At 43.2% G+C, this 19,855-nt stretch overlaps 1 protein-coding gene across 1 annotated transcript in view; it reads left to right on the top strand.

The window, feature by feature from the left end:
• The window catches only part of ITGA8 (integrin subunit alpha 8), a 189,061-nt gene that overhangs the window by 5,298 nt on the left and 163,908 nt on the right, over nt 1–19,855 (top strand). The window lies entirely within an intron of this gene.

The following is a 19,855-nucleotide window of genomic DNA, read 5'->3' as shown; positions in this document are numbered from 1 at the left end:
AGCTGCAGAAAAGCACTTCTCTCATCTCCCTTCTGTCTTTCCCTCTTACTTCACTGGAATAAAATTCCCCCATCACCAAATTGACCTCTTTCACTTCTGCCTCAGGAACTCCCTAACCTGTGCCCCATGCCTCAAACAATTTAAAACATCGCATCTGCCAGATTCGTGTTTCGTCCTTTCTAAATCGACTCCCAGGTTCATTAGTTCTCTTTCCGGCGGTTTCTAAGCCCATGTGTGCGGTAAATAAAGCCGCTACGTTTCAGCCTTCCTGCCCCCAAAAGGGGGGAAGAGTGAAATAGAGTCAGTGGAGCCTCATCGTTGGAATGATGGGCAAATTGCAACAATAGTAGCACAGGCAGGGTGTGCAAATATCTAATTAAATACACAAGTGAAACATTTTGAGCAGAAAGATAATGGCATGAGCTAATTACCCATCAGAGTCATCGTATGGCTAAGAATAACGGGGAGGCAATGCAGCTGGGAACCACTGGCAATTAGGGACCCACCGAAAGAAGGAACAGGAAGAGGTGGGGGGTGCCACTGAGACTCGGAACCCTCTGGGAAAAAGTACCAGAATTTGCCTGGCCTTTATCTAGTATCTTTGTGTTTAAACAACAACAACAAAACAAAACCTTGAAATGGAAGACGGTTTGGCTAGGATTATCTCAAAGCTCTGAAATGGTACGACTTTTCGTGGGAGTTGTGTTTTAGCTTGGGGACCGGAAGGAAGCCTTTGTGTTGGGGGTCTGTTTTATTTTGTGTTAAGTGAGCCCGCAATAAGGCAGCTTCAAGCATCTGGCGCTGTGACTGGTACAGGGGTTGCTTTTTGATAATATTGGGTGTGCCCTCTCTCATGGGAGGGGTTGGGAAACATATTGGTCGCATAAGTCTTGCTTTTCCCAGCTCCCTCAGAAAGAAATCAGGTTTTGTTCAGGAACAAAGAGAAGAAAAACGGAGGTCACAGCTATCAAGTAAATGACAGAGGAAATAACACCAATGTGACAGAACTCACGGACGGCAGAAATCAGGGCTTTGGGAAGTTCAACTGCAAGTGGAAAAGGGGAGGAGGCAGCCTCAACGTGACCTCCATTAAGAATTAATCATGCCGTAATTAGTATAAGTTTTGCTAACCAGAAACATACATGTACATATACATGCAGTGTGGATCCCACGGAATCATTGAGGGTGGTTTTGCTGGATGGTTTACTTATTCTGGGAGCAGCTCGTGATGGCTACCATGCCTGACACACGGCCCTTGACAGATGCAACCACCTTCCCTAAGCTTGTCCCAATTGGCTCAGACTCTCAGACGACAGAACGGCACCCGAGTCCTGATACGAGAAGGCAGGAGGCCGTGGTCCCTACAGCACATAGCAACCGAGGAAGCAATTAGAAAAAGGAAGTCCTTGAAACTCCAACTAGAAATGGGAAACAGATCTGCTCCACGGCTAGTTGAGTCGTATGAACATTAGGCGCCTGTTGTTGCCTGATCTGCAAAATTCTTTTCAAGAAGCTAGAAGTCTGCGTGATGGAACAGGCTTCCAGGCTTTTGGCAGGAATAGCCTGTGTAGCAGCTGCAGCGTTCTGGGAGAAAGGTAGGAAACTGTCTTAGAATTATTCTGAAAGCAGACAAAAGCACCTGGACCCTTAAGGTGACTGGTTGAGATGTGTGCCTTCAGACTTTAGCTGTTGTGTATAGAGAGCCCCATAGCTTATGCAAGTGCGAATAAAGAGCGTGGCCGATATTCCGAGAAAAGCTCAGATCAGATGTGCCCTGACTGACGCCAATAGGGATTAAACAAATAAGGGATACACAAATGGGGATTTTCGAGGAAGACAGATAGGAGACTCATCATTGATCCCACTGAAAGCACTCACTTAGAAAATAATATTTAAGGGGTGCCTGGGTGGCGCAGTCGGTTAAGCGTCCGACTTCAGCCAGGTCACGATCTCGCGGTCCGTGAGTTCGAGCCCCACGTCGGGCTCTGGGCTGATGGCTCAGAGCCTGGAGCCTGTTTCCGATTCTGTGTCTCCCTCTCTCTCTGCCCCTCCCCCGTTCATGCTCTGTCTCTCTCTGTCCCAAAAATAAATAAACGTTGAAAAAAAAATTAAAAAAAAAAAGAAAATAATATTTAATTTTCAAAATTCGGTTTAAGTATATCCTTAGCAAAAACACATTGAAGGCATCAAGCAAGGTGCACCTATATAATGAAATCCAAAAATAGATTAAACATAATTTTAATTCTGTTATGGGTAGTTAAGGTATGTAAGAAAATCGCAATTCACCAATAGGTGATTTACACTAGAAATATTCTACCTAATACACTGGTGTTATTTTGTTGGACGTGAGCCAGGCACTTCCCACACCAGTTTGGAAGAAACAGAGCTGAATCTCAGTTCTGCAGAGTCCAGTTGCTGAACCGTTGGTATTTAGTATATGGCCCCAAAGGTCTGCCAAATTTTCTAGATCCATAAACATTGGTAAAAGTGATCATCTCGCCTTTTAATTGTTTTCCGTAGAAACAAGGCATAGATTACAAAACAAGTCTTTGTAAAAATGCCAGGCATTGGGGTTGGAAAGGAGGTGTTGACTCCCCAGAGGCGCAGAACAAGCGAGTTTGGTGGGTAGGGGGTCGACGCACGGTGGAACTTTCTGTGCCTTGATTGTGGCAGTGGGTACGTGGCTAATGTGTCTTTGTCAAAATCCAGAGAATGATCCATTACCAAGAGTGGATCTGACTGTTTGGAAACGAAAAAGAATATCTTTATGGAGAATGCCAGAGATTTGTATATTCGATGTGGAGATGCAGTTTGGTTTTGTGACCATTGCTATGAGCATGTGGTCTTTAAGTTCCTGGACCATTGGAACTAATAACTGGCAGTATAAGGACACACATTATCGTTGAAGAGCTTAGGCCACTGCCTCCAAATAAGGGGGGACCATTGGTCCGATCATCATGTAGGACCTTCTTTAGTATTCTTTAAGTAAAGGATTATATATTCAGAGGCACCTGGGTGGCTCAGTCAGTTAAACACGTATGTGATGCTGGCTCAGGTCATGATCTCACGGTTTGTGGGTTCGAGCCCCACGTTGGGCTCTGTGCTGACAGCTCAGAGCCTGGAGCCTGCTGTGTCCCCCTCTCTCTCTCTCTCCCCCTGCCCAGCTTGTGCTCTGTCTCTCTCTGTCTCTAAAAAATAAATAAACGTTAAAAGCAATTTAAAGGATTACATGTTCGGAGTATGTTTGGTAAGAGCACTGTCAATGAAAACATGCTGAGTAAGAAGAAATCTTTGCAATGAAGCATCATACTTGTGTAATTTTCTTATCCTTACTGAAAGTCAGGCATGGGACCCCTCACTGGTTTCATTAGGCTAAGGAGACCCCACCTCAAACATTTCCTGTAGTTTTCACAGTCAGCGTTAAGTACCCTGCCGGGCACATACATAAGAATATTAGTTCAGTTTTATTCTTTACCTTAGATATCTGACATAAGGACGCAGATTTGTGTATGATGTTGCAGAAGCCTCTGTATCCGTCTGCCCTGGTTTCCAGGATGTGTGGAGATTGATAAGGCACACACCATTGCTACAGGAATAGGTTTATGCAGAAACCTCGCATAGCCCACCTTCATGCAGAGCACTGGCCCCAGGTGTAGCCGGGTGACCGCTCCCACTGGTCAGATTATGACTCCATTCGCAATACAGCACAGCACAGGGTGTCTCTCAAACGTATGTTACATACACACCCATGTCCCTACTCACCCTGGACCCACACCCTGGTGTCCCTGACCATCCAGAGCACCTTCTCTCCCCGTAATGACTTTCTGGTACTTTTGGCTTCTCCCTTCCTACCATTCCCAGTGGGAAATAGACTTTAGACATTAATTGCGAAGTTGCTGCCAATTGTTTTTTAGGAGAAAGGAGGTATAAACACTAAAATATAATGTCTTCAAACATCCTCGATCTGGGTGGTCAAGTAAATTGTGGCATAATCGTACAATGAAGTATTATAATCATAAAACATGAAGCCTACCGAGAATCGGTATTAATATGGGAAAATGGTTTTGTTTCAATGTCAGGTGAAAAGCATAAAATTCAAAATTGTATCTAGACATGTTGAAGAGAAGAAAAATGGATATACGTTGAGAGGTTGTCCTCGGAAAGTGGGATTAAAACCAAAGTTTTTTCTTCTTTTTTAATTTTTTTAAGTTTATTTATTTATTTTGAGAGAGAGGGAGAGCACGAGTAGGGGAGGGAGGGAGAGAAAGAGAGACTCCCAGGCAGGCTGCATACTCTTAGCACAGAGCCCAACACAGGGCTTCATCTCACGAACCATAAGATCATGACCTGCGCTGAAATCAAGAGCCGGATGCTTAACCAGCTGAGCCACCCAGATGCCCCCCTTTTTTCCTTCTTCTTCTTTTTTTAATGCATTTTTACCTCATTTTCAAAACTATGAACAGGTATTTATTTATGATCAGGAAAACTAGTAAAATTAAGCACGCAAAAATTTCTAAGTGAAATTGTTGAGTTCACTGAAGCACTTTGAAGATTGAGTGTGGACGGTAGAGTAGATTAAAAATGTACTATTTCTATCGGTGTTTACATTAAAAAAATTTTTTTTTAACTTTTTTTATTTTTGAGGCAGAGAGAGACAGAGCATGAACGGGGGAGGGGCAGAGAGAGGGAGACACAGAATCTGAAGCAGGCTCTAGGCTCTGAGCTGTCAGCACAGAGCCTGACCTGGGGCTTGAACTCTCCGGCTGTGAGATCGTGACCTGAGCTGAAGTTGGATGCTTAACCAAGTGAGCCACCCAGGTGCCCTGCGGTTCATTTTAACCCACCTTTACTTCTAAAAATATTATCTTAAGACAACAGTGGAAGCGAAAGTGAAGCTTCATGTTAGCAGGCAATAAAATCAAATTTCAGTGACTACAGCAGGGTTAGTAGCTTTCCGTAAGTGGACACCAGTCTAAAGAGTCTAAGTGTGGCCATGAACAGAGCCCAAGGCCTTCCTTACTCTTGTGGGGTTTATGGTGCACAGCCAGTGACAGAAAAAGAAAGGTAAGGCCAAGGTGACAGAGAGCGGTGTGTCCCCACCCGTGTATCTATTTTTGATTGGGCGGGTATTAGTTCCCTGGTGCTGCTGTAACAAATTACCATACACTTGGTGGCTTCAAACAACACAAACTGATTATCTTATGGTTTTGGAGGCCAAAGTGGAAACTAGATCCCACTGGGCTCAAATCAATGCGCTAGCAGGGCTGTGTTCCTGAGGGACGCTCTGCGGGCAGAACCTATTTCCGGTTTCCAGAGACTGCCCACGTTCCTTGGTTCAGAGCCCTCGTCGGTTTTCAAAACCAGCAATGTCAGGCTGAGTCATCGTGCTCTCAAGTCTCTGGTCCTCCTTTCCTGCTTCCCTCTTCCACTCTCAAGTACCCTTTATGTGACATCGGTCTGGATAATCCAGGATAATCTCTCTATCTCAAATTCAGCTCCCTAGCAACCTTAATTCCATCTGCAGCCCTAATTCCCTTTGCCAGGCAACCTAAAATATTCACAGGTTTGGGGGCGGGGGGTGGGGGGTGGGGAAGGTTTAAGGTATAGACATTTTGGGCGTCCATTATTTTGCTTACCACAGGTGGTTAGACTTTTATTGAGGAGGTGGAATATCAGAACAAGGACCTAAAGTAATTAAGTGAGGGAGGGAACCAAGTATGGAGGGTCGGGTGGTGTTCCAGCCTACAGTAAAGTCATTGCTGAAGTCTGGAGATGAGAGTATCCTTGGGAGATAGATAAAGGGCACTGAGCTGGACCCAAGTCAGGGGAAAGAGTGACAGAAAATGAAGCCAGAGAGCCCAGTAGAGGAAAGATTACGTAATAACTGAAAGGCCAGGGTCAAGGCTTTGGATTTTATTCAAGGAGTGATGGGCAGCCCCTGGTGGTTTTGAGTAGACAAGTAAGATAATTTGAATTATGTTTCCCCAAGGAGCAGGTTAACAGACAGTAGGCAAGCAAGAGCGGAAGGAGACTGGGGTTTGGTGACAGCAGCCGGGGTTGAAAAATGGTTGGGTCTGGGATTCATTTGAAAGTGCAGGCAGTAGAATTTCATTATGGATCGGAAGCAAGGTGTGGAAGAAAGAGAGAATTTTGACCTGAGTCGTAGGGGAACAGGACAGAGACAGGGAACAGTGGGGGAAGGAGCAAGTCTTGGGGAAAAATAATCAGGAGTCGAATCCAGACAGGTGACATGTGAGCTGCTTATTGGACATCCGGGTGAGGTCACGTGGGAGGGCAAATGAAGAAAGCTGGAGCTCAAGCACAAGGCTTGGAGACTGAGATTGGGAAGCCACGAGTGTGTGGACGGTATGAGGACCGTGCCTTGGGGCGTGAGTGTGGCCGGAGAAGGGGGAAGCAAAGTACAACCAAGAGAGAAGGGAAGGGAACAGAAGGGGGGAGATCAAGGTTGAGGCTGAGTCGTGGGGCACCTTGACATTTGGAGAAATATTGGAGGGATTGACAAGGAGAGCCACGGAGGCAGAAGAAGTCATGAAGCCAGTGAAGCGAGTCTTGTGAGGTGGAGTAAAGGGAGAATGGGAAGTTATTGCTGTGGAACAAAAGGGGTTGCCGTGGAGGTGGGGAGAGATAAGAGGAGAGGACCCACCCGGACAGCAGGGGCCCGGGACCTTCACTATAAACGGGCTCAGGGAAATGGAGTTGTTGAGAAGATACCAGTGCGTGTTTGCAGTCTAATAGGAATCATCCTGTTGAGAGGGAAGCAGCAGCGACTGAAAGACGCTGGAAGGGGACCTGTAGGAACAAAATCCGGAAAGGATGTAAAGGGGTGGGTGGGGACTCTTAGACGGAGGGGACAGGGGCAGCTCTTCCTCGGGGACAGGACAGCAGCACAACAAGGGCACCACTGAGAGGAGCTCGGTGGGTCTGGAGACAGGATGAAGACAATGACCTTTTCTCACGTCTTGCATTTTCTCCGTGAACCGGGAAGCAAGGTTATGGGCTGATGAGAAGGGAGCAGGAGCAGGTTAGCAGAAGGAGGAAGGGTGAAGAGTAGTCCCGGGGCAGAATGAATCGAGCAGTGAAGTCACAGGATTGAATCGAAGGCAGTGCCCAGGGACCGTGCAGATTTATAAATCTGAATCTACTGGTGGCAGGAATAAATTTTTTTTTTTGTTTGTTTGTTTTTTGCCTCTGCTCACCTTATGTTATGGTTCTACTCTTCTGGGATAGGATTTAAGATCTCCCAGGGAACAAGTCCATCCCGAGTGTTAATCTCCCTCGAGAATACACTGCAGACACAGGTTTGAGTTCTTTCTGAAATGCCTATTTTAGGTAACATTAGGAATGGTGATTCTTTTTTTTTTTTTCTTTTTTTAACCAGAGAGTGAACCATTTTGTTAGATGAATGGTTGGGATCCTTTTTACTACATCTTCTGGCCACAGAGATGAGATCCCAAGGAAAAGGGAAGCATATGACAGGAATTAGTGTAAATACATTTTCAAATGCTATTGGGAGGCCAGTTTATGCAGTCTTCATCCTGAAACCCAATCATATCCTGTATTTAAAAGCATTGCTTTGAGGTCATATTGAAGAGATTTATGTCATTTAATCTGCTTCCTGAGATTCCCATGCTGAGAGGTTTTCATTACTTCTTGAAGCAAATAAATTGTTGGGCGCTAAACAGAAGCATGCTGTGTTCCTGCCAATCCGAAGGTGACATATAAGCCATATTGAGACTTGTCAGCTCCCCAGCTGTTTCTTGGCCAAGACATTTGAGACCAGGGAATTATTCCGAGTGTGAGAAAATCTAGAGCCGAGAGAAAGCCTCAGGCATTCAAGGAGCTCAAAGAAAATCACTGTGGTTGGGAATGAAGGGATGACTCTGGAAGGCAAGGGTGGCATGACATCTCCGGCTTCAGGATAGAGAATGAATTTAAAAGTGTCAAGCCTTGGGACGCCCGGGTGGCTCAGTCAGTTAAGCATCTGACATCGGCTCAGGTCACGATCTCACCATTGGTGGGTTCGAGCGAGCCCCGCGTCGGGCTCTGTGCTGACAGCTCAGAGCCTGGAGCCTGCTTCGGATTCTGTGTCTCCCTCTTTCCCTGCCCCTCCCCCACTCACACTCTGTCTCTCTCTCTCTCTCAAAAATGAATAAACATAAAGGAAAAAAAATCATACAACTGGCAAGCCTGGAGGAAGAGAAACCAGTAGGAAGCTGTTGCAGAAACTGAGCCAAAAGAAACGGCGGTCACAATTAGGGAAGTAGCAAGAACTGACTAGCGAATGGAATTTGGGAGGACTGCTGATTGCCAAGGATGCACTCCAAGCTCCTGGCTTGGTTCATGGGGCTACCATTTTATTAGGTATAAATGGCGAACGAGACAGACGTAGTCTCTGACCTTGCGATATTCAGGTCCGGTGGATGAGAGCCTCAACGCCTGGCAGCGGTAGTCTATGGTCATGTGACGTGACAGCAAAAAGTAAAGGCTTTAAGTGTGCAGAAGAAGGGCTTCTTTCCCTGCCTGGAGGGGGATTTGTGGGTATCAGGAGAGGGCATCATTAACGGCCAGAGCTGAAGAGAGGTGTGTGTGTGTGTGTGTGTGTGTGTGTGTGTGTGTGCATGCGTGGGTGTGCCTGTGTGACCTGTGTGTCCCAGGGGGCCGGTGAGCTTCAAGAGAAGACTCTTCCAGCTGGGGCACACCAGTGGGGTGTGTGGGAGCAGATGAGGTCAGAGGTGATGGCTCTCTACAATTGCTCTGTCCATCCCTGCCTTTCAGACTTTCATTTCCTACCAGGGAAGTTTTCTTTTCTCTCATTTTTAATCTGGTCTACCAGATTAAAGAGATGGCCTACCATGTCCCTTTGGAGAGATGTTCCCCTAGCTGCATCATGAATTAGCAGAATATCCCTCCCAAAAGCACTTGCACCGTACCACCAAAATTCCATATGTATTTCCAGAACAAACCTTACATGTGACCTGGGTTAACTTGCATACGAAAAGCATTTCAAGCGATATTATATGATGTAGAAGACTCATTCAGATTATTACAAAACAAAAGTCTAAAGAACGCTGGCTAGGCACTATTGGCTGTGAAAAACATGAACTTGGAAATGCGACCTTTATTCTTGGCAAGACAATATAGATGTGGAAATAATTGTAGCAGAAGATGTATATTCCCATCTAGATCAGGAAAACTGTATTATATGTATGAAACAAAGCATTTAAATAGTGATATGAAAAAAATAATTTAAAATAAAACTTCCATGGGGCGGCTGGGCAGCTCAGTCGTTCGAGCGTCTGATTTCTGCTCAGGTCATGATCTCATGGTTTGTGGGTTCGAGCCCCATGCCAGGCTCTGTGCTGACAGCTCAGAGCCTGGAGCCTGCTTCGGATTCTGTGTCTCCCTCTCTCTCTGCCCCTCCCCTGCTCGTGCTCTCTTTGTCTCTGTGTCTCTGTCTCTCTCTCTCTCTCAAAAATAAACATTAAAAAGATTTTTTAAATAAAACTCTCATGATTGCCAGTAAAGAAATGGCTTAAACTAGAGGAATGAGCCAGAAGCCTCTCAAATTCTAAAAGGTTGGAGGGGTTTACCAAACTTAACAGCTACTATGTCCAAGGGGTAAGATTCCAGTGACCTTCCTCTAAGTACCTTATGTAATTCTTTTTCTTTTTTTTTTTTTTACTAACTTTGAAGCCCCTTATGTAATTCTTTATACAAGTTTTGTTACTTTATATTGTTTGAATTTTTAAGAACAAAAATCTGAAAAAATTTCAATTTGAGAAGAAAGAGTTTTTGAAGCTGCATTTTAAAGCATTTTTCTTTTATGACAGATACACTTGACTTAATAGTTTGGTTTATATCATTTCACTATTTATTTATTTACTTATTTATTTTAGTTTCATTTTTTATTTTGTTTTTATTTTTTAATATGAAATTTATTGTCAAATTGGTTTCCATACAACACCCAGTGCTCATCCCAACAGGTGCCCTCAATAGCCATCACCCACCCTCCCCTCCCTCCCACCCCCCATCAACCTTCAGTTTATTCTCAGTTTTTAAGACTCTCTTATGGTTTGGCTCCCTCCCTCTCTAACTTCTCTTTTTTCCTTCCCCTCCCCCATGGTCTTCTGTTAAGTTTCTCAGGATCCACTTAAGAGCATCATTTCACTATTTAGACGTAATGCATGGGGTCCATTTGTATTCACTTCATTATTTTATTTATTTGCTTATTTACCTATTTATATTTGATAAATTTGACATGATAAAATTCATAAACTTAAAACATGTTATTTTATGCATTTATATATTGTAATATGGTTGTCACTGAAGCATATATATCGCATTACATCATTATAGAAAAGTAATATTAATCATATTCATTCCACCATGCACTAGATCTCTGTGGCCTGTTTACTACTCAGTACAAGTTTGTGCTGTTAAACACCATCATTCTTTTCCTCCGTCCCCCCGTCACCTGGTAACCACCGCTTTACTCTCGGTAAAGCAGGTTTTTAAGGAAGTGATTTCGGTTAGTTGGCAAACAAGGAAGAACACGATTTTGCAAGAGAAACATCATGTATGAAGTCTAGGAGTGAGACTCGACAGGGAGCAGAGAGGACGTTACCTGGATGGAAGGAAATGCCATACCTGGAGATCAGGTGTGGTTCCAGAACTATGCTGTGGAGGGCAGGGCATTTAGATTCGATCTACTCGATAAAGACAGGAAAACTGTTCAGCGCATGTCTGTGTGCATAGACACCTATTTGTATATTGTATACATATATGGTATACGTCTATAAATAAATGTATAGAATATTCATTTAATCAGGATAATGCATTTCTGTCTGTCAGCGGATGAATGGAGAAAGATGTGGTATATATACGCATTGAAATGTTATTCAACCATTAAAAAGGGGAAAGCCTTGCCATTTGAGTCAACGTGGCTAGAACTGGAGGGCGTTATGCCAGGTGAATTAAGACACAGAAAGACGAATGCTGTATAATCTCACTTCCACATGAACTCTAAAAGAAAACAAGATTAGAAAAAGAGAGCAGATTTGTGGTTACCAGGGGTGGGGGAAATTGGACGAAGGTCGTCAGAAGGTACAAACCTCTAGTCGTGAGATAAACAAGGCCTGGGAATGGAATGTTCTAAGCGATGACTAAGGCTCATGCTGCTGTGTAGCGTATATGAAGGGTGTTAAGAGAGTAGATCCTAAGACTTCTCACCATCAGGGGAAAAAAAAATTTTTTTTTTCTTTTTTGTATCTGTGTAGGAGATGGTGGATGTTTCCTAAATGTGTTATTGTAATCATTTCACAATATCACATAAAATCACGAGGCTGTACACCTTAAACTTCTCCAGTGCTGCATGGCAATTCTATCTCAATAAAACTGGGGGGAAAAAAGAATGACACATGTCTTGAACATGACACGGAAAAATGAACGTGGTATTTCCTCAAACACTTAAAAAACCACAATAAAATGAGCAAGAGTATGAAAGCTACAGAGGTGTTCTTTAATGGTTAAAAAAAAAAAATGCTTAAAAACACGTCTATTTGTTTTTTTGTGGCAGCAGGGGGTGGGGGGAGCAGAGAGAGTTGTCAGCCCAGAGCCCGGGGCTCAAATTTTCAAACCATGAGATCGTGACCTGAGCCAGAGAAACACCTAACTGACTGAGCCACCCAGGCACCCCTTTAATGTTTTTTTTAATAGTGGTTTTAGGGTATCGGGAATCATACATTGGGAAGTTTACTTTTCCCGGACATAAAAATCAACCCAGGTTTTTTTCTTGGATTTATTTCTTTTCGACAAGGAGGGCTCCTGCCACAGCTATATTATTTTGAATCCTACAAAGGAGTAGTCGCTGTTCTCAGATACGTAGTTTCAATTTGAAGGAAACTGTTACAGCACACGCTGATTATGGGAAAGATTACAGACAAACGTTTAAAGATTTCTTTTTCCCTCTTCCTGATTAGAAATGTCTGGACAGCTCCTGCAACAGCTTTAAGAAAATCCCTAAGGCTGTGCACTCCAAGTGGTGACTGAAGGCATAAGGAAGCTTACTGTCTTCCAGCACAAGGTCGAGGACTTATCTATAAATAGTTTTCAAAAATCCCCTCATCTACCAGAATGTTCCGCGGCACCTCTGTCGGTTTCAGCTCCTGTCTCCCCCTGGGTGACCTATCTTCACTTTTTATAATTCCTCCCATTTGACTAAGCTAAAAGATGAGAAAAACCTGCTTAGAGCCCACATGCGCACCATATTCTACACTCTCTCACTCCTGCTCTGAAATGAATACTCCCGTGAAAAAGGAACCAAAAGCTAGTAGGCTTGCCACCCACTGGGATTTGTACCCAGATTGCCCAGAGACTGAAGCTACTGATTGACGAAAGTCGGCTTCAAAGCCCAGAAATGGAAGACAGGCCAAATCAACTTGATTACTACCACCCATCGAAGTGTTCCAGGTTGGCCTACAAGTCTGGTTTTTGGTGGTTTTTTTTTTTTTTTTTTTTAATGTTTATTCATTTTTTGAGAGAGATGGGGTAGGGCAGCGAGAGAGGGAGACACAGAATCCGAAGCAGGCTCCGGGCTCTGAGCTGTCAGCACAGAGCCTGAGACGGACCTGGAACCCATGAGCCGTGAGATCATGACCTGAGCCAAAGTCGGACGCTTAACCGACTGAGCCACCCAGGCTTTATGTTTTTTGTTTCTGGTTTTTTTTTTCCAGATCACATTTTATCTTATTTTTTAAAGATTTTATTTTTCAAAGTAATCTCTACACCCACCATGGGACTAGAACTCACAACCCCGAGAGCAAGAGCTGCACTGAGCCAACAAGGTGTACCACCCAGGTCATATTTTATGCGATCTGAAGAGAAACCAGAGTATCACCCAGATCATATTTTAAATGAAAGGGAGATCATAGTAAACAATATGTTAGACAGACTTCTGAACGAATACATGGGGGCTTTGGTCATTCGTTCAGCAAACACTCATGCAGGGAATACTGTGTGTCGGGCACTGTCCTAAAAGTGGGCAATACAGACTTGAAGCAGAGAACGTTCTACTCATGGGACTTACATATATTCTGAAGGAGACAGGAAGCATGCCAACCAACAAATCAGATCATCTCAGATCGTGCTCAGCCCTGTGGAAAACTGTGGCAGTGAGAACAGTAAACGCAATGAAGACACAGCAAAAGCTGAGCGTGTTCAAGGGACAGAAAGTCGATGTGTCTGCGACTCACAGAGCCTGGGCAGTTGGAGGACCTGGGAAAGGATGGGAACCTGGGAAAGGAGGATGCTGGAAAGGCAGGCAGGGGCCAGATCATGTCAGGAGTTCAGCACCGCAATATGGAATTACAACTCTCCAAGAAAAAAGATGGATTGTTCTATAGCTGGTGTGGTGACGACTGGCCTTACTGAAAATAAATAAGCGGGGTGGTGCCTGGGTGGCTGTGTTGGTTAAGGGTCCAACAACCGCTCAGGTCATGATCCCGTGGTCCGTGGGTTTGAGCCCCGGACTGGGCTCTGTGCTAACAGCTCAGAACCTGGAGCCTGCTTTGGATTCTATGTCTCTCTCCCTCTGTCCCTCCTCTGCTCATGCTGTCTCACTCTCAAAATAAATAAATAAATAAATGTTGCAAAAAAATAAATAGTACTTTGCCATGTCATATTAAAAAAACAAATTCCAGACGGACAACAGCCCCATAAGCACAGTTAAAAGACTAGTAAAAATTGGGAGAAGATATTTGCAACATATACGTAAGCAAAAGAATCAATCCTCAGAATATATGTCAACTTCTTACAAATCGATAAAATAAATCAGACAAGAAAGTGAACAAAGGGTGTGAACTGGAAAGTCACAGAGGTAAAAAGTATGGGGGCCATAAATAGAAAAAGATGATCAACTTGCTAATGATCAGGGAAACGCCAGTGAAAACAGAAATGGCAAAAACTTTAAAATCCCACAATGACAGGAGCCGATGGCCCTACTCCTGTGTGCCGCTGCTGTGTTTGTGGGTTGTAGCTACTCTGGGAAAGCTGGGAAAGAGGATGTGGTGACTGTCTATGACCCAGCAATGTCATTTCTAGGCTGGTGCCGGAAAGGTACTCTTCCCTGATCTCGTGGTTCATGGGATCAAGCTTGGGATTCTCTCTGTCCCTCTTTCTGCCCCTTCTTTGCTCTCTCTCTTAAAATAAAATAAAATATAAAAACAATAAAAATAGAATAGAATAGAATAGAACAGAATAAAATAAAATAAAATAAAATAAAATAAAATAAAATAAAATAAAATAAAATAAATAAAAAATAAAAATAAAATAGGCGTCTGGGGGGCTCAGTCGGTGAAGCGTCCAACTTCAGCTTAGGTCATGATCTCGTGGTCTGTGAGTCGGAGCCCCATGTCGGGCTGGAGCCTCCTTCGGATTCTGTGTCTCCCCCTCTGTCTGCCCCTCCCATGCTCATGCTCTGTCTCTCAATAATAAATAAACCTTAAAAAGTAAAGTAAAATTAATTTAATACAATTAAAAACCTAACCTAACCTAAAAAAATAGAGCTGGGTATGGAGCGGGATACAATACGAAGCAAGAATTTAAAAGAATGAGCTAAATGTATCTACCTACCTAGCTATCCACCAACCTACTACCTATTTTCTAGCTATCTACCTACCTGCGGATCATGCAGCCAGTACAGAACCATTTTTTTTCCAGTTAAAAGGAACACGCAAACTACTCAATAACAAACCGTTGTCAGACCACAAGTAAATCTGACCCATTATCTGTTTTTGTGTGGCCAGGAAGCAAGCTAAGAGAAGCTTTTACATTTTGTAGTGGTTTGGGAAGATCTTGTGAAAGAGTAACGTTTATTAATGACCCGTGAAAGGTCTGTACCTTTCCAAATTTCTGTGTCTGCCCATAAAGTTCAATGGGGACATAGCCAAGCCCATTCTTTTACACACTGTCTATGGTTGTTGCTGCTACAGGAGCAGAGAGAGTGAAAAACCTGAAGTATCTTATTTTCTCACCTTTAAGAAAAACAAATTGCAGACCGCTGTCCTCTAGGATTCATGGGCATTCTTTTTTAAACGGCCAGGAGTACACACATCAATTTCATGATGGTGGACGCCTCTGGAGAAGAAAAAGAGGGCAGTGGAACTAGGGATAGATGTTAAAGAATACTGTAATGTTTGTAAATGTGAAAGAGCTGAGTCGTCAACTCTGCCTGGTGGGAATGGAAGTGTTTGATATTTTAAGTCCTTGTACCTTTGTCTACTTTCTTAAGGCCTCGGGAGAGCTCACAAAAAAATGTATATATATTTTGTAGACATTATTCTGTATCAGTGCATACAAATCCGTCACATGAACTTTAACAGTGGGGTAGTGGTCTGTTTTATAGAGGACAGAAATTTCAGTTTGAATCCCTTATGTATAAATATTTAAGTTCCAGTTTTCTATCACAACCAGGATGGCAGTTATCTTCACTTTGGCATCTTAAAGCATCTATGTAATTATTCCCTTCGAACCAAATCCTGGAAGTTGAATTCTTTGGTTAAAAAAATGTGTATTTAAGGGGCGCCTGGGTGGCTCAGTCGGTTGAGCGTCCGACTTCGGCTCAGGTCATGATCTCACAGCTCGTGAGTTCGAGCCCCGCGTCGGGCTGTGTGCTGGCAGCTCAGAGCCTGGAGCCTCCTTCGGATTCTGCGTCTCCCTCTGTCTCTGCCCCTGACCCACTCGCATTCTGTCTCTGTCTCTCTCAAAAAATAAACATGAAAAAAAAGTTGTTTTTTTTTTAAATGTACATTTAAAACTTTGGTAGGTGTTGCCAAATGGCCCTTCCAAAATGCTGTGTCGAGTTATTGCCTTGCAAACAGAGTGAATATTAATATTTTTTGCCCAACTGGTAGGTGACAAGTGTTAAGTAAGCCATTATTGTTTTAATTTGCGGCTCAGGATCTCTCTAGGAATTTATAGGCTTTTTAATTTCTTCTTTATTCTGTAATGCCCATTCAAGCCCTTAGAGCTTTTTCCTGTAGAATGTTAATCTTTTATGTTATTGATTTGGGAGCTTTTTACAAGTTAAATCTACTGACCTTTTCTTTGAAAAAATTTTCACCTCGATTTTCATTTATTTACTAATTTTAATAGTCTTTTTTAAAATGTTTACCTTTGAGAGAGAGAGAGAAAAAAAAAGTGTGAGCAGGGGAGGGGTAGAGATGGGGGGAGACACAGAATCCAAAACAGGCTACAGACTCTGAGCTGTCAGCACAGAGCCCGACTCGGGGCTCGAACTCACAAACTGCAAGATCATGACCTGAGGTGAACTTGGACGCTTCACTGACTGAGCCACCCAGGCGCCCCATTACTCTTTGACTGCTTAGAAAGACTTAAATTTTTTTTTTCAACGTTTTATTTATTTTTGGGACAGAGAGAGACAGAGCATGAACGGGGGAGGGGCAGAGAGAGAGGGAGACACAGAGTCAGAAACAGGCTCCAGGCTCTGAGCCATCAGCCCAGAGCCTGACATGGGGCTCGAACTCACGGACCGCGAGATCGTGACCTGGCTGAAGTCGGACGCTTAACCGACTGCGCCACCCAGGCGCCCCAGAAAGACTTAAATCACATGCATTCACTATGAATTTTTTTCCCTAGCTTGTGACTTTGTTTTCTCCATAGTTTGTGATATGCCAAGGAGAGAATTGCTTCTTAGGTGACTATCAGTCTCCACCATCTCCCATGATCACAGGCCCTTCCAAGAGTTCTCTGGGGTTGACAGTGCATGTAGGGTAACCAGTGCCTTTCTTCTGCTATAGATCTACGTGTCTCTATCCTAACTGTTTATGCCTTGTCATCAGTGTATCAGCGGGAGTTTGGTCAGAAAAACAAAAACCACTTTGAGTAGTACAGCTGGGAAGGGATCGCATACAGAGATGAAGGGGCTCGCCTGGCCCCTGGAAACACTGGGGGTGTGGGGAGGTCAGGAAGGTCACTGTCTGCAGATGAGGCAATATGGAAGTTCAGGACTTGATCTCTGCTGACTGATGCACCAAGAGGGGATTATTATCAAGGGATACTTTACAGAGCTGCAGGAAGAACATCACAGCTGTCACAGCTGATGCCCACGTGTGTGCCTGCACCTGCCACCAGAAAGTAATGGCTTCTCCATCTTCTCTTTCCTGAGCCTCTCATTCCACAAGGGTCCTACTCATAAGAGTGTCTAGAAAATGTATGTTCCAGGCTTTCAGCCCTTTGCCCTACAGACGAGGGCTCAGCGGGGCTGAAATCATGCTGAGTATTTATAGTTATTACCTGGAGGGTGTTTTCAGTAAAGATCAGATTGAATCAAGTCGAAAACATTGTCCATGCATGGGAGGTTTCTTGAGCACCAGTGGGCAAGAGATAACACAGTGCCTTGTGTTGGGGTATTTGGCATGAAAGACTCTTGTTCAGAAAAGGAGGGTGAGAAATTGACTTTCATAGTCCATCTGAATAGATTTTATTCGTTTGAAATTTTATGACATTCTGACACGAGATTTAAAGTCAGACAACTTGTAGAAATAGTGAAGCAGAAGTTTGAAAAGGTGATTTGCCCTCCTCACAGATCAAGGAGTGGCTGATCTGTCTAGACTAAAGCTTATCTCAGTAAATAGACCCAGGACAGTGGAATTCTCTGTTGTAATCCTTGGGTATGGAATCCTTGGGATTGGGTATGGAATTAGTGGAATTAGTGAAGCCAATTCATTTGTATTCTTGGTCCAGAAGAAATTTGTTGCTGGGCAATAACCCACAGTTGACAGTTTTAATCTAGTTATTACACAGTTCAACCTCTGAACAGCAGAAAGGACGTCTGAGAAGTCACAAAGGTAGAGTCACATCATTTTCTCTAGCAGAACGAGGCCAATTTAGAACTGGCTTCTCTCTTTCCCCAGGATCCATTTCCTTCCTCCCGGCAGGCTGTTTTTCTTAAGTTCTTTTGGGATCTCCTTTAAAGACTTTTGAAATGTTTGAGGTGCTGGTCTTTTCATGGCTTTTTAGCAGTTTGGACATTCCAAAGCCACTGTGTAGCCTTTTGTCTCTGTAATGAATCAGAGCCACATGGACAGTCTTGAGAGGTGTCACTAATTTCGCTGCTGAGTACCAAAAATCACTAATAATAACATCGTACGTGTGTGTCAGCAAGGTCCTTTCCAGTTCTTGGACTTGGGTTGAGTTTCCAGGTTTCGAATTAAGAGATATTTGCAAAGGGTTTGGATTTTCAGTTAGATGGCTACATGATTTCTGAGCGTACAGCTTCTCAGCTTATAAAGAAGGCACTTTCGAGTTTGTGTAGCTCACGTCATCTTTATGACTTTGACCACCTGTGAAAGAGGAAAGGGAGAAGGTATTCTCAGCCTCATTTTCTAGAAGAAACCCAAACTCCAAAGACTGAATGAATTGCCCCCATCACCCAGTTCATGGTGGTAAGATTCATTGTCTCTGAGGTCTATAATCTTCCACAGTGCCTAGATGTAAATATAAATGTTTATTTTTTCAAGTTTATGCTGTAATCTGTAAAATGCTGCGTTCATTGCCAGTTGTATGCATTTTGGGTAAGGATTTATAGAACCTTTTTTAATTTTCTTTAAATTTTTAAAAAAATGTTTATTTATCTTTGAGAGAGAGAGGCAGAGCATGAGCAGGGGAAGGGCAGAGAGAGGGAGACACAGAACAAGAAGCAGGCTCCACGCTTTGAGCTGTCAGCACAGAGCCTGACGTGGGGCTCGAACTCACGGACCGCGAGATCATGACCTGAGCTGAAGCCGGACGCTCAACCGACTGAGCCACCCAGGCGCCCCTAGAACCTCTTTTTTTAAAAACAAAACAAAACAAAACTCAGAAACAACAAAAGCATAAGATTTTTAAGAAGGAAATTCATGATTTTCAACTAACATGTAAAAGTCAATTTTAGGTTAAGATTGACTATATATAATTTTTAAAAGTCTGTAATCATATGGAAACTCAACTTCATGTTAATTACATGTGTATTTTGGCTTCACTTAAGAGGCGTTAAAAGCTCGTTTTGTAATGCCTTTATTATAGAGTCAATGAAGAAAAATGAAACGCATACCAAAGGAAACACATATAAATAAGATTCCCTGGTGCAAATGTCTTTTGAAACCCATTAACTATTACCCACGAAGCTCCAGTGACAACCATGTGGTTAGAGCCACGTGGGAAATATGCTGAGTGGGAATCAAGAGTGAAAAGAAAGATATCTGCTTTTTATTAAAACCCGAAGAGTGTTATAATTGGGTTGAGTTTCTACCCAGATGGCCCCCTTCTTATGACATCTGCAAAATGTGTCTAAAACTACGTTGAGGTGTTATTTTCTGCGGCTGCGTGGACACATGTTAACTTCGTCAAAAACCAAGACCTTGGAGTCCTTCACAATCTTTCTTGCTAACTCATGCCAACTCAAGGGAGGAGCTAACTCATGCGCTTCTCTCCTCAGGGAGATTCCTATGGGTTTCCCTATTGGGAAAGATTTGAAATTCCTTGAGGCAGTTGTAAGTATCTGGTCTTCGATCTTTTGCAAATCAATGACAGTTGCATAGATTTGAGGCTATTAGAGTTCATGTCAACTTGACAATACAGTTATCTCTGAAAATATTAAGTGGTAACAATAAAAAATACTTCCTGTAAGTGAAGTTGTGAAATGTCATGTTCAAATGCGCATTTTCATTTGGTATTTTTCTAAATGAAAAGGCTTGGTGAGAACTCCCCACCCTGTGTCTGAACATTGTTTTTTTTTTTTTTTTTTTTTTTCAACGAGTTTTAACTGATGTGTTCATTG

The sequence above is a fragment of the Leopardus geoffroyi genome, chromosome B4, assembly GCF_018350155.1.
Source record: "Leopardus geoffroyi isolate Oge1 chromosome B4, O.geoffroyi_Oge1_pat1.0, whole genome shotgun sequence".
Lineage (NCBI taxonomy): Eukaryota > Metazoa > Chordata > Mammalia > Carnivora > Felidae > Leopardus > Leopardus geoffroyi.
Note: the sequence above shows the minus strand (reverse complement) of the source record. Positions and strands in the feature narration are given on the sequence as shown.